This window comes from Callithrix jacchus, chromosome 2 (assembly GCF_049354715.1).
Source record: "Callithrix jacchus isolate 240 chromosome 2, calJac240_pri, whole genome shotgun sequence".
Lineage (NCBI taxonomy): Eukaryota > Metazoa > Chordata > Mammalia > Primates > Cebidae > Callithrix > Callithrix jacchus.
The window spans coordinates 128004520-128016232 of record NC_133503.1 but is presented as its reverse complement, the minus strand read 5'-3'; the positions used below and the strand labels follow the sequence as shown (position 1 = coordinate 128016232).

Sequence of the window (11713 nt, the reverse complement as noted above, 5' to 3'; positions counted from 1 at the left end):
CTTTGCAGGACCAGTGGGATTGTTTTTTGCCTACAACCCTCTCCCCTTGCATCTCAGGCTTCAACTTCTTCTCTTCCACATTAACAAACATCAATCATCCTTGTACTTCCATAAAATGTTGATGTCTCTACTTTAATGACGGCTCCCTTACAGCTCTCCTCATCATCATGAGCTTACACCTTTACTATTGATGTTCAGAGACTACAGTTGTCACTAGCAGAACGCACTGGGTGCATAAGTTGGCTACTATACATTGTATGTCAACTTTTTTTCTCAAAACATACCCCTCTTCACTTGCTGGAACTGAAGTTATTCCTTTCCAGTTCTCATTGTTCTTCCACCTCCATTTAAATACATCAGAATTCTCAGGGTGGGGCTTAGGTATGAGGTTTTTTGTTTATTTGCTTGTTTTCTTTTTTAATTCCATAGGGGATTATAATATGCAACTGGGGCTGAGAACCACCAGTCCTGCTGTAGACACAGAGGAGGCAAGTGGCAGACCATCTCAGGGCTGATATTTGTCTCTTTGTATGACCTAAATCAAATTTCCTGACTTTGTAGACATTTATGAAAAACTTACTTAATTATATATGAATAGTCTAACCAAAGTTTACAAAGTTCCCTATTAAGCTTCTTAAGTTTTATCATCAAGGTCTGTTAGTTGTCAAATACAAGGCACTATATTTAACAGTCGTAGGATGAGGACGCTGCTGAGTTCCGCATGTCCATGTGTGAAGAAAAATATGTGGTGCACATTCACAGGAGCTCAGGTCTTTGTGGATACTCATGCAATGAAGTAATGTTATGTTACTTTTAAGCTTTATGTAAGGAAAAGTATATATTTCTTACATTAGGCATGTATCTGACAATACCCAGTCAATTCTGCCAATGAATTACTAATACGATTAAATTCCCATGAGATGCTACTATAAACATACAATTTTAAGTGTATATGTTTACAAAACCTCTACCTGGAGCACTGAACTCCCTTGGGTAGAAAGTTCTGAATTCTTTCTATACCCCACTTTGAAGTCAAACCTGCTATTCCCTGGAAGATACATTTTCCCACTATGAAAGAATCCTGGAATTCTAGTGTATGTCCCCTGGTGGATTTATTGGGAATGCAAAATTCTGAGCTTCAACTCTGGAAATGGCTTCAGAAGATCTAGGCTGGGGCCCAGAAATCTGCATTGTATTCAATTGTCCATATTATTCAGATGCAGAGGGTAATTGAACCTTCCTTTGAAAATGCAACTCTAAGGCATCAAGGAGAAAGAGGCAGATTAATTAATAAGCTTGCACCTTCTAATAAATAAAAGGAAATAGAGCAGAGAAAATCCATATGTAAAGGTCTCTAAAGTACCTGAATCCCACTACGGTTAAGTAGGTGGTAATTCCTCACATTATACATGTACATTATATATCTGAAAGGATATCGATGTCATTATCAGGTTAATTTCATTGTTTAAAGAAAAAACTTTTTAGGAAAAGAGCTTGTACCTATCAAAATACCAAACTTTGAAATAACAATATTTGAGTTTGATATGCGAAATACGAATTTCACACAATAATGTATCTTCTGCATACTGATCAATTTGTCTCTCCTAAACACAATAGGTATGTAACCCCAATCTGACCTTTGAAAATAAATAGTAGTTTTCATACTTGCCTTTTTCCAAGAGTATCTCTTATATTCTGAACCTCTATGTTCTAGTTCATTGTGTCAGGGCAAACTGCAGGCTGAAAGACAAAAGTGAACAGATAAGCATGTTGAGACCAGAAGCTGTTTTTTTTTTTTTTTTTTTTTGCTGTCAACTATTTTCCTGAAAGGAAAGATTACCAAAGCCAACTATTTGGTTGAATGTAAATATTTAAATAAAGGCAAGATTGCATTTAAACTATTTTATTCATTTTCTTAAAACCTTCTATTTTTCACTGCGTTATAAATGTAGGCAGGCAGAAACCTGCAAACATGAACTCTGAGGCAAGTGAATGTGACAGAAGTCTTTTTTAGCTTCTTGAAGAAGATTGGCCCCTCTTCCTCTAGTGTCTATCTGCCAGACAAGTAGTTATGATGGCTTTACAGATATTAATTTCTGCAGGGAAATTACTCACCCTGATTGAAAAGCCTAATGTGATTGAACTCTAAATAACCATGGCCAGACGCCAAGTGAAATTTCCTCTTTACCTCCCCCCGCCCCCCATCTTGCCCATTTTCACAATCCTAGACAAGGGCTGCTTCAGATCTACTCCCCACACACTCATCCCTCTGCTAGTTATAGCAAATGCCTTTGCTTCCCCTCCCTTGAGCTGTTTTCCCTAGCCTGCATTTCTTACTAAGCTATGTTGTGGCCAGTATTCAACAGCTGAAATGTAGATGGATTTAACAGTGTTTAGATATGCTCAGCTTGCAGTTAAATTTTTTTAAATACAAAAATGATTAATCTCTTTGTATGCATAAAAATAGTCATTTTTTTGGCTAATCACACGAGAGAGGAGAAAAAAGAGGAGACAAAGGGGAAAAGAAGGGGTGCCTGGACAACATCCACCATGAGGCCAGCCTGGGTCTGTCCTTGAACCCTTGACCTTCCTGTTACCTACCAGTTCTTTCACTCCTCAGTGCTTGAAAATGGTCTTCTCTCTCCATTATTTATTTCATGATTTACTTAAAAAAATCAGTTTATCTATAAAAGATTTCTTTCACTCTTCAGAGCTTGGAAATGGGCTTAGGTCCTCTCCATTATTTATCTCATGATTTACTTTTTAAAAGAGAATCAATTTATCTATAAAAGATTATAAACAAAAAGTAAGATTAAAATTAAGAGAAAAAAGTTGAGTAGTTCACATATATATAATAGAGTGATAAGAGTATGCTAAGCCTCAAGCCAAGTATGTATTAGTATGTCAATCATTTTTATTAATTAAAAAAATACATTCACTAATTTTCCACTCTGTGCCAGGCACTGAGCTGAAACAAAGGTCCCCGATTCATCTCATCCAAACTTAGGAAAAAGCGTAATCTTAATTCCTACCTGCCACTTGTATTTATTCACTTTATCCTACAAAAAGTTTTTCATTTTCTTCTCTTTGCTCTGACAAAATAGTATTTCCTATGTTTCAAAATCATTTAGAATGGCATATTGTGTAATCAATCCTACGATTATGGTGTCTGCTGGAATGGGACTGCCATCCCACATCTCACAGTCTATTTGGAGGATGGAGTCAAAGTAGCACAATCCAGTGGTGTAATCATATTTGCAATTTCAAGTTAAGGATCTTCCCCAACCCCCCGCCGTTAGGTAACAATAACAACAAAAACTATTTCCTGCTTTTTTTTTTTCCTGGGCATTAATGGTATAATGCAAGTACAGAAAACACAAGTTACTGATAATCAAAATATTACCGTTTCATTTTAATTTTTTTCTTTTATCTACAACACAAAATGAGCTTACCTTTGTTTTACAATACTTCAAATTACAATATTTCAAATTTATGAAAATAGGTTGGTTCTCTCTAGTTGTATGATTGAATTCTCTGGGCCAGGAGTAGGAAAGGACTGCCCCATCACAGACTGCTGAAAACCCCCCGGCAAGCAAAGCTCCCATAGGGAGGTACTGATGAGGCAATTAGGCCTATGAACAAGGACCAAATAGTGTAAAATAACTTCATTCTATCTATTTTCACTAATCATTAAAAGCTAGGGGATGGGGCTATTGACCATTTCTTTCTGGTACCCACAAATTACAAGAGTGGCACTCAAAACTTTTGTTGCCAGCCTAGGTATACAAAATAGCTCACAGACTAGATTAGCAATGAAAGGTTTGAGAATATGACTTAAGATTTTGATTCCTACTCAAATGCTCTTTCCACTGCAATACAATATCCTGATCTCTTGCTAGAAATTTTTTTGTAGGTTATACAGGCAAATAATGGAATATTTTATGGAATCCCTAATAGAATCCTCTAGCTTTAGTCTTCAAGATCAAATGTGAGCAGCTGTCACAAACAGCCAGTTTTCAGTTAGAGATGTGTATAGACACAAGGGCATGGCAGAGGTTGGAAGGAGTAAGAAGGAATGTTTGCCTATTCTTCCTTGTCCTGCCCCAGGCCAAAATGTACCCATGACTCTCATTTCAAAATCAGTTTTGAAGGAAAAATTAGCACCTGCAGAGTAGCTGAATACTGACAGAAGCACTGCTCTTCCTTTTAGCACCTGCCCAATCTGAAATCCAGATCAACGGGAGTCTTTGATCATTAGGTCAAACCACAGGGTTTATGAACAGCTTTATGAAGAGAAAGGCTAAACTATTTTTCTAAATCATTTCCAAAGCTATGCTACAATCATGTCACAAAATCTGACAAATTTAAATGCAGCTGAGCCTGCTTTCAAAATCAAAATCACAATGAGACATCATCTCACCCCAGCTAGAATGGTTATTAAAAAATAACAAATGCTGAGGAAGGTGTGGAGAAAGGGAACTTTTATGCATCATTGATGGGAATGTAGTATACAGCCACTATGGAAAACAGTAGGGAGGTGCTTCAAAAAACTAAAAATAGAAGTACCATCTGATCCAGCAATCCCATTGCTGGGTATTTATCCAAAGGAAGAGAAATCAGTATATCACAGGGGCATCTGCACCTCTATGTTTATTGCAGTACTATTCCCAACAGCCAAGATACGGAATCAACCTAAGTGTCCATCAATGGATAAGTGGATAAAGAAAATGTAGTACATATATACAACAGAATACCATTCAGCCCTAAAAAAGAAGGAAATTCAGTTATTTGCAGCAACATAGATGACTTTGGAGGACATTATGTTAAGTGAAATCAGTCAGGCACAGAACAGTAAGTACTACATGTTCTAATTCACATGTGGGAGCTAAAAGAGTTGAGCTCATAGAAGTGGAGAGTAGAGCTGTGGTTACTGGAGACTGGGAAGGGTAGTAGGGAGGGAGGGATAGGAGGAAGTTAGTTAAAGAATACAAAATAACAGCTAGAGAGGAAGAACAAGTTCTAGTGCTATATGTCGCTGTAGGGTGACTATAGTTAACAATAACTTATGGTATATTTTCAAATAGCTAAAAGAGAGGTTTTTGAATGTTTCCAACCCACAAAAAATGATGGATATGCTGACTCCCCTGATTTGATTATTACACAGTATACACATGTATCAAAATATCACTCTGTACTCTGTAAATGTATACTATTATTATGGGTCAATTAAAAATTTTAATTTTAAAAACTTGCTTTTACTTATTATTAAATATATAATTATTATATTAGTGGTTCATGACAATCTTTTCCCTTTAAATGCTGCATTCTATTGAAATTTAAGAAACACTGACCTAAATGCACAAAGTTCTCAAACTAAAGGCCAAACCAAGCATAAATACTTACTTTAAAATAATTACTTTTGTCAAAAAAAAAAAAACGAAATGATCTAATGAATAAGAAAGGTGTTTGAAAAGTTCTTAAGTGCCAAGAATGAAATGTCAGTTGCTTGGTCATCACTGTCAGAAATGTCGCTGGCACAGCACTTTATCACTTGATAAGATATACATAAATGACTCAGAAAGAAGTTACCCCCGAAATGTGAAAACATGGATTTATGAACAGTTAACAACAACAGCAATAATGGTGATCTTACGAAATTAATTAACTTCTGTAAACACATAAGTGAGAAGAATGAGAGATTGCTAAAGAAGTTGAAGGAGAGAAAGGAAGGAAACATAGGAGTTTCGATAGGAATATGCGAACCTGGTAATATTAAAATATAGAATAGAAAGGTACAAGTCAGAGTACAGAGTGAACGAACTAATTAGAGAGAGAGGGAAGAAAGGAAGAAATTAACGTTTGCTTTTGTTTTTAAGGCAATCAGAAATGCAAGGCCTATGTGCTGTTTTGGGATCTGTCCAATATTCTATTTCTGTGTACCCCTTTCTTGATACACTATAATTTTTCTTACACTTCTGTAAGTTCGTTGGTGGAAAGTATGGTAAACCAATTACAAAAATATTCCCAAATCTTACCTTTTTAAAATATCCTCGTCCTTTGGAATATGAATTGGATATTCCACACATTAAGACTTGGAGTTTATTTCTTCATTACTATAATCAAAATTGGTCCTGTAACATACTTTGGCCTATAAAATGCAGAGAAGTAATGGTTGATGGTGCCAGTTCTGAGCCTAGGCCTCAAGAGACCTTGCATACTTCCACTTTCTTGAACTCTCCTGCTACTATATGAACAAGCCTGATCTATACTGAGAGACCTAGTTATCCCGTCGTCCCAACCAATAAGGCAGAAACTTGAGTGAGCTCACCCAAGATTAGCTAAGCCTGGCTCAGATCTTCAGCACTTCGTAGACAAACTATAGGCTGGTTATGGTTTGTCTAAAAACAATAATATATCTTTATTGCTTGTGCTGCTAAATTTTGGATTGGTTTGTTACGTAAGAGCTAACTGATGGAGAAAGGCATAGGTTACTAAAAAGACTAAAACAACGAGGATAAAAAGGACTTCTATTATTTATTTATTTATTTATTTATTGAGACAGAGTTTTGCTGTTGTTACCCAGACTGGAGTGCAATGGCACGATCTTGGCTCACTGCAACCTCCACCTCTGGGGTTCAAGCAATTCTCCTGCCTTAGCCTCCCTAGTACCTGGGACTACAGGCATGCACCACCATGCCCAGCTAATTTTTGTATTTTTTTTTAGTAGAGACGGGGTTTCACCTTGTTGACCAGGATGGTCTCGATCTCTTGACTTTGTGATCCACCTGCCTCGGCCTCCCAAAGTGCTGGGATTATAGGCTTGAGCCACAGTGCCCGGCCTGACTTCTATTATTTATTCAAGTATTTATTGAAAATCTACTGTGCATCAAGAACTGTATTAATTTTTTATAAAGAAACCTGGTATTATTCTTTATAATTAGAACTGCAAATTTTAGTTCATCCAATTTCCTCCTTATTCTAAATTTCCATGTTATTGCTTCATTCATCAGGAAATTTTATATGTTTAAGGGCCATTTAGATTTTTTTAAGAGTGGTCTGTTGATATTTTTCCCTACTTTTCTACTAAGCTGTCAATTTTTTTTAATTAACTTCTAAAAACTCTTTATATATTAGAGAGGCTGTTGTTTGCAACACAATGGTGTTATTCTCCAATATTATAATTGTCGTTAGAATTTGCTTACATCTTTTTGACATAAATATTTTTTTCATAAATGTTATTTTATGTTTGAATATATATTACTTATGTTTTGTGGCATGCATATTTTTAGTCATAATTTTAAAATTCTTCCTCATTACAAGGTTTAAATGAATTCTCTAGTATTTCTTTTACAGTTTCATGTTTGACATCAAATATTTCATTTATTTGGCATTTATCCTGGTGTTAATGTGAGACATGAATTCAACTTTTGCTATTCCTATCTAGTTTAATTGTATTGTAAGTAAAGTGTGCTCTAGGTACAGCTCTACCTTTTAGAATTTATTGTAGTTTTATTATGGCCCAATATTTTATGACTGTTATAAGAAAGAAGGCCTAATCTTTCTTTGTAGTGGACAGAACTTGGTACATATCACTCAAAGATGTCTTACTTCTCATATTATTTTGGTCTTTCATGTCTTTATTTTTTGTCTATAGAGTTGTCACAAACTGAAAGAATAAATAAGATTTCTTACTGTTTGTGTGTTTCTACTGCTCCACAAATCTCTTTTATTTATGCTTTTTAAATGTTGCTGCTTAGTTATTGGCTGTAGACATTGTTATTAGTTTTATCTTCCCTGAATATAAATGGAGTTTGCTATTATAAAAGCCCTTCTTTGGTTCATTTAATGTTGTTCATTTAATGGACTTGAATTTCAAATTATGACCACTACTTTATTTTTCTTGCCACTTGCTTGGTATATTATTACCAAATCTTTTATTTTCAATGTTTTTGAGTCTTTTCTTTTTTAAAGTATATTTGTTTTAAATATTATGGAGTTGAGTTTTGCTATGTGGGCCAATGTGAAAATATACTTTTAAAATTAGGTTTTTTTCAGGCCTATTATTTTATATGATGTAATAGATTGGTTTGGTCTTGATTTCCTTATATTATTTCATATTGTTTTGTGTTTTAAGCACTGTGACTACGTCATTCCACTATTTTCTGGCTTCCCTGGTTCAGAATGAGAAGTCAGTTGTTATCTTATTGAGAAACCCTGGTATATTATTAGTTACTTTTCTCTTGTTACTTTCAAGATTCTCTCTTTGTCTTTCAACTGTTTGTCTAGATGAGTATCACACTGAGTTCATCATATTTGGAATTTATTGAATTTCTTGGATGTGTAGTTTTTTTCATCAAACTTCAGAACTTTTTGACCATATTTTCTTCAAATATTCTTTCTGACCCCATCTGTCCTGACTCGTTCTGGACTCTCATTGTGTGCATTTTGAACTCCCACTGATGGTGTTCCTTAGGCTCTGAGACTCTGTTTTATTCTTTCTTTTTCTTTCCATTCCTTAAACTGGAAATTTTAATCAACCTACCTTCAAGTTTGCTAGTTCTTTCTTCTTCTGGTTAAAATCAATTATTGAGTGCTTTTAGTACATTTTTATTTCAGTTTTTGTAATTTTCAGCTCCAGGGTAGCTATTTATTTTTTTTGTAAAATAATAATAATATTTTCTATCTCTTTATTGATATTTCTTATTTGATGAGACATTATTCTCAGATTATCTTTTAATTCTTTACACATGGTTACCTTTAGTTCTTTAAACATTTATAATAGCTAATTTAACATCTTGTTTAGTAAGTCAAATGTATTGGCTTTCTTAGTGACAATTTCTATTGATGACTTTTTTTATTTCTGTGTATGAACCATACTTGCCTTTTTCTTTGCATATATCATGGTTTTTTGCTGAAATCTGAACATTTTAAAACATAAAATGTGGCAAATCTGGAAATCAGATTCCCCCTTTCTCCAGCATACATTGCTTTTACAGTTTGTTGGTTTAGTGACTTTCCTAGGCTAATTCTGTAAAGTCTGTATTCTTTGTCATGTTTAGCCAGTAAAGTTTCTTCTAGATTAGCTCAGTGGTCAGTTAATGACTGGACAGAGCATTCCTCAAATTTCCTTAAACCATGCGTTTTCTAGCCTTTGCTAAGGAGGCTCTGTGTGTATGTTAAAGTATGTTTTCAATGTTTGGCAGGCAGTTTATAACTCTCCATTAGCATTTACTTCCTGTGTGTACAGAACCTTAAGATGTGTGAGAAGGGAGCCTTTTAAGATCTTCCCTGGGTGTTCATACAGCCTTATACATGTACGTAATCTACTATATTACCTGTAATATGTCAGAGCTTTTCAAGGTTCCCAAGGACATTTCATTCCCTCTTTTCCTTGGAAGTTTGTCGGTCAGCCTCTTGTTAGCTCCAACTAGTAATGCTGTCTCAGGCAGCCACTATGTTAAGCAATCACCACTGGTGGTTTTCAACAGATTCCCTGTGGGTGAATATTAACAAAGTGTGAGCTCTGAATGAGGTCAAATAAAGACGTCTTGAGAATAGAGATTTTCAGAAACTTGCCAGATAGATCAAAGAGTGACAATTTTCTGTGGTGAGGCTTTTGCTGGGAGTTCCAAAATCATTCCGCCACCTCCAGTGGCTTCTAGTCTGCAAGTTTTTACAGCTAACATGGTTTGGAGGCTGTTGGTTATCAAGGCTCCCATAGAACTGGGAGAGGACGATGATAATAGAAAGTTAAAAAGAAACAGAAATCCCATAGTTCTTACTTAGATTCAGACATGTTTCTTGTTGGTTGTAAGACTTTGATTAATTTTCAGAGCACTTTGATTAATTTTTAAGATTGTCCTAATGTTTCTCATTGACCTTTTTGGAGAAGGGAATATTTGAAGGTTCTTAGTCTACCATTCTTGGAGTCTGGATTGTGTTTTTATAGTTAAAAAAATCAAAACTCTTTCATGATGTAGTCTTGTATTTTTGCTTTGTTATGCAGTAACTCTAAATTTTAGGGAGTTACATATTTTTAATCAGGGATTTACTTTTTAAAGTAGCGCTCTTATATGTACTTACATTTATATGTAACACTTTTTTTTAAAAACTCTTTAGACAGTATATGTTAGCATCTTCTATAAGCAGTGCAGGGTTTGAATTTTCTTCTCTTTCCTCTCCTTCCTTTCCTCTACCACCAAAATTTCTATTGTTTAAATTAACAAACTTTATTTTTATTATTTTATTTTATTTTTTGAGACAGAGTTTCACTCTGTCCCCCAGGTTGGAGTGCAGTGGCACAATCTCTGCTCACTGCAACCTCCGCCTCTCAGATTCAAGTGATTTTCCTGACTCAGCCTCTCAAGTAGCTGGGATTACAAGCGCCTGCCACCACACTCGGCTAATTTTTGTAGTTTTTAGAAGAGACAGGGATTCACCATGTTGGCCAAACTGGTCTCGAACTTCTGACCTCAGGTGATCCACCTGCCTCGGCCTCCTAAAGTGCTGGGATTACAGGCATGACCCACCATGCCAATAAACTTTATTTTTTAAAGCAGTTTTAGATTCACAGCAAGACTAAGTAGAAAATTTAGTTCCCATATAGCCTGTCTTCTTGCCCCATGTACATAACCTCCCCCATTTTGACCTCCCATACCACAATGGAACATTTGTTGTAAGTGATGAACCTACGTTGACACATTATTATCACCCAAATTCTACAGTTTACATTAGAGTTCACTGTTGATATGGCATATTTCATGGGTTGAGCTAAATGTAAAATGACATGTTTCCACCATTATAGTATTATATAGAATAATTTCACTGCTGTAAAAATCCTCTGTGCTCTGCCTATTTGTCCCTCTCACTCCATAGACGCTGGAAACAACCAATCTTTTTACTGTTTCCATAGTTTTGCTTGCTCCAGAATGTCACATAGTTTGAATCATAGAGTATGTAAACTTGAAATTGAGTTCTTTCACTTAGTAATAAGCATTCAAGTTTCCTCCCTGCTTTTTTATGGGTTGATAGCTCATTTCCTTTTATCATTGTCTAGATGTACAATAGCTTATTTAACCATTCACCTATTAAAGGACCTCTTGGTTCTAACTTTTGACCGTTATGAATAAAGATGCTATAAACATCCATATGAAGGGTTTTGTGTGGACATAAATTTTCACCCACTTTGAGTAAATACTAAGGAGTATGACTGCTTATAGATTGTATGATGACAGTATGCTTAGTTTCCTGAGAAGCTGCCAAACTCTTCCAAAGTGGCTGTACCATTTTGCATTCCCACAGGAAGTGAATGAGAGTTCCTGTTGCTGCAAATCCTTGCCAGTATTCGATGCTTTCAGTGTTTTGGATTTTGACCATCCTTATAGATGTATAGTGGTATCTCATTGCTGTTTTAATTTGCACTTCTGTAATGACATATGGTGTTGGTTATATTTTAATATGCTTACTTTGCATCTGTATAGACTCTTGATGAGCTGTTTGTTCATGTCTTTTGTCCATTTATCAATCAGTTTGTTTGCTTTCTCGTCGCTGACTTTTAGTAATTTTTCAATGTTTGGATAACAGTCCTTTATCAGATAATGTCTTTTGAAAATATTTTCTCTTAATCTATTCTTTGTCTTCTCATTCTTTTGACAATATCTTTCACAGAACAGAAATTCTTTTATTTTAATGAAGTCTAGTTTATCACTCATTG

General features: G+C 35.2%; 1 long non-coding RNA gene across 3 annotated transcripts in view; it reads right to left on the bottom strand.

The window, feature by feature from the left end:
- Positions 1–1602: 1602 nt before the first annotated feature.
- The window catches only part of LOC118151480 (uncharacterized), a 115891-nt gene continuing 105780 nt past the window's right edge, over positions 1603–11713 (bottom strand). For 2 of the 3 annotated variants that reach the window (XR_013532596.1, XR_004739823.2), the window contains exons 6-9: positions 9336–9493; positions 6036–6148; positions 2602–2783; positions 1604–1740 (exon numbers count right to left, since the gene is read on the bottom strand). This is a non-coding gene — a long non-coding RNA (uncharacterized LOC118151480). Of the gene's footprint in view, positions 1741–2601; positions 2784–6035; positions 6149–9335; positions 9494–11713 lie in introns of all 3 variants that reach the window. The other variant, XR_013532595.1, reaches the window with a different exon arrangement.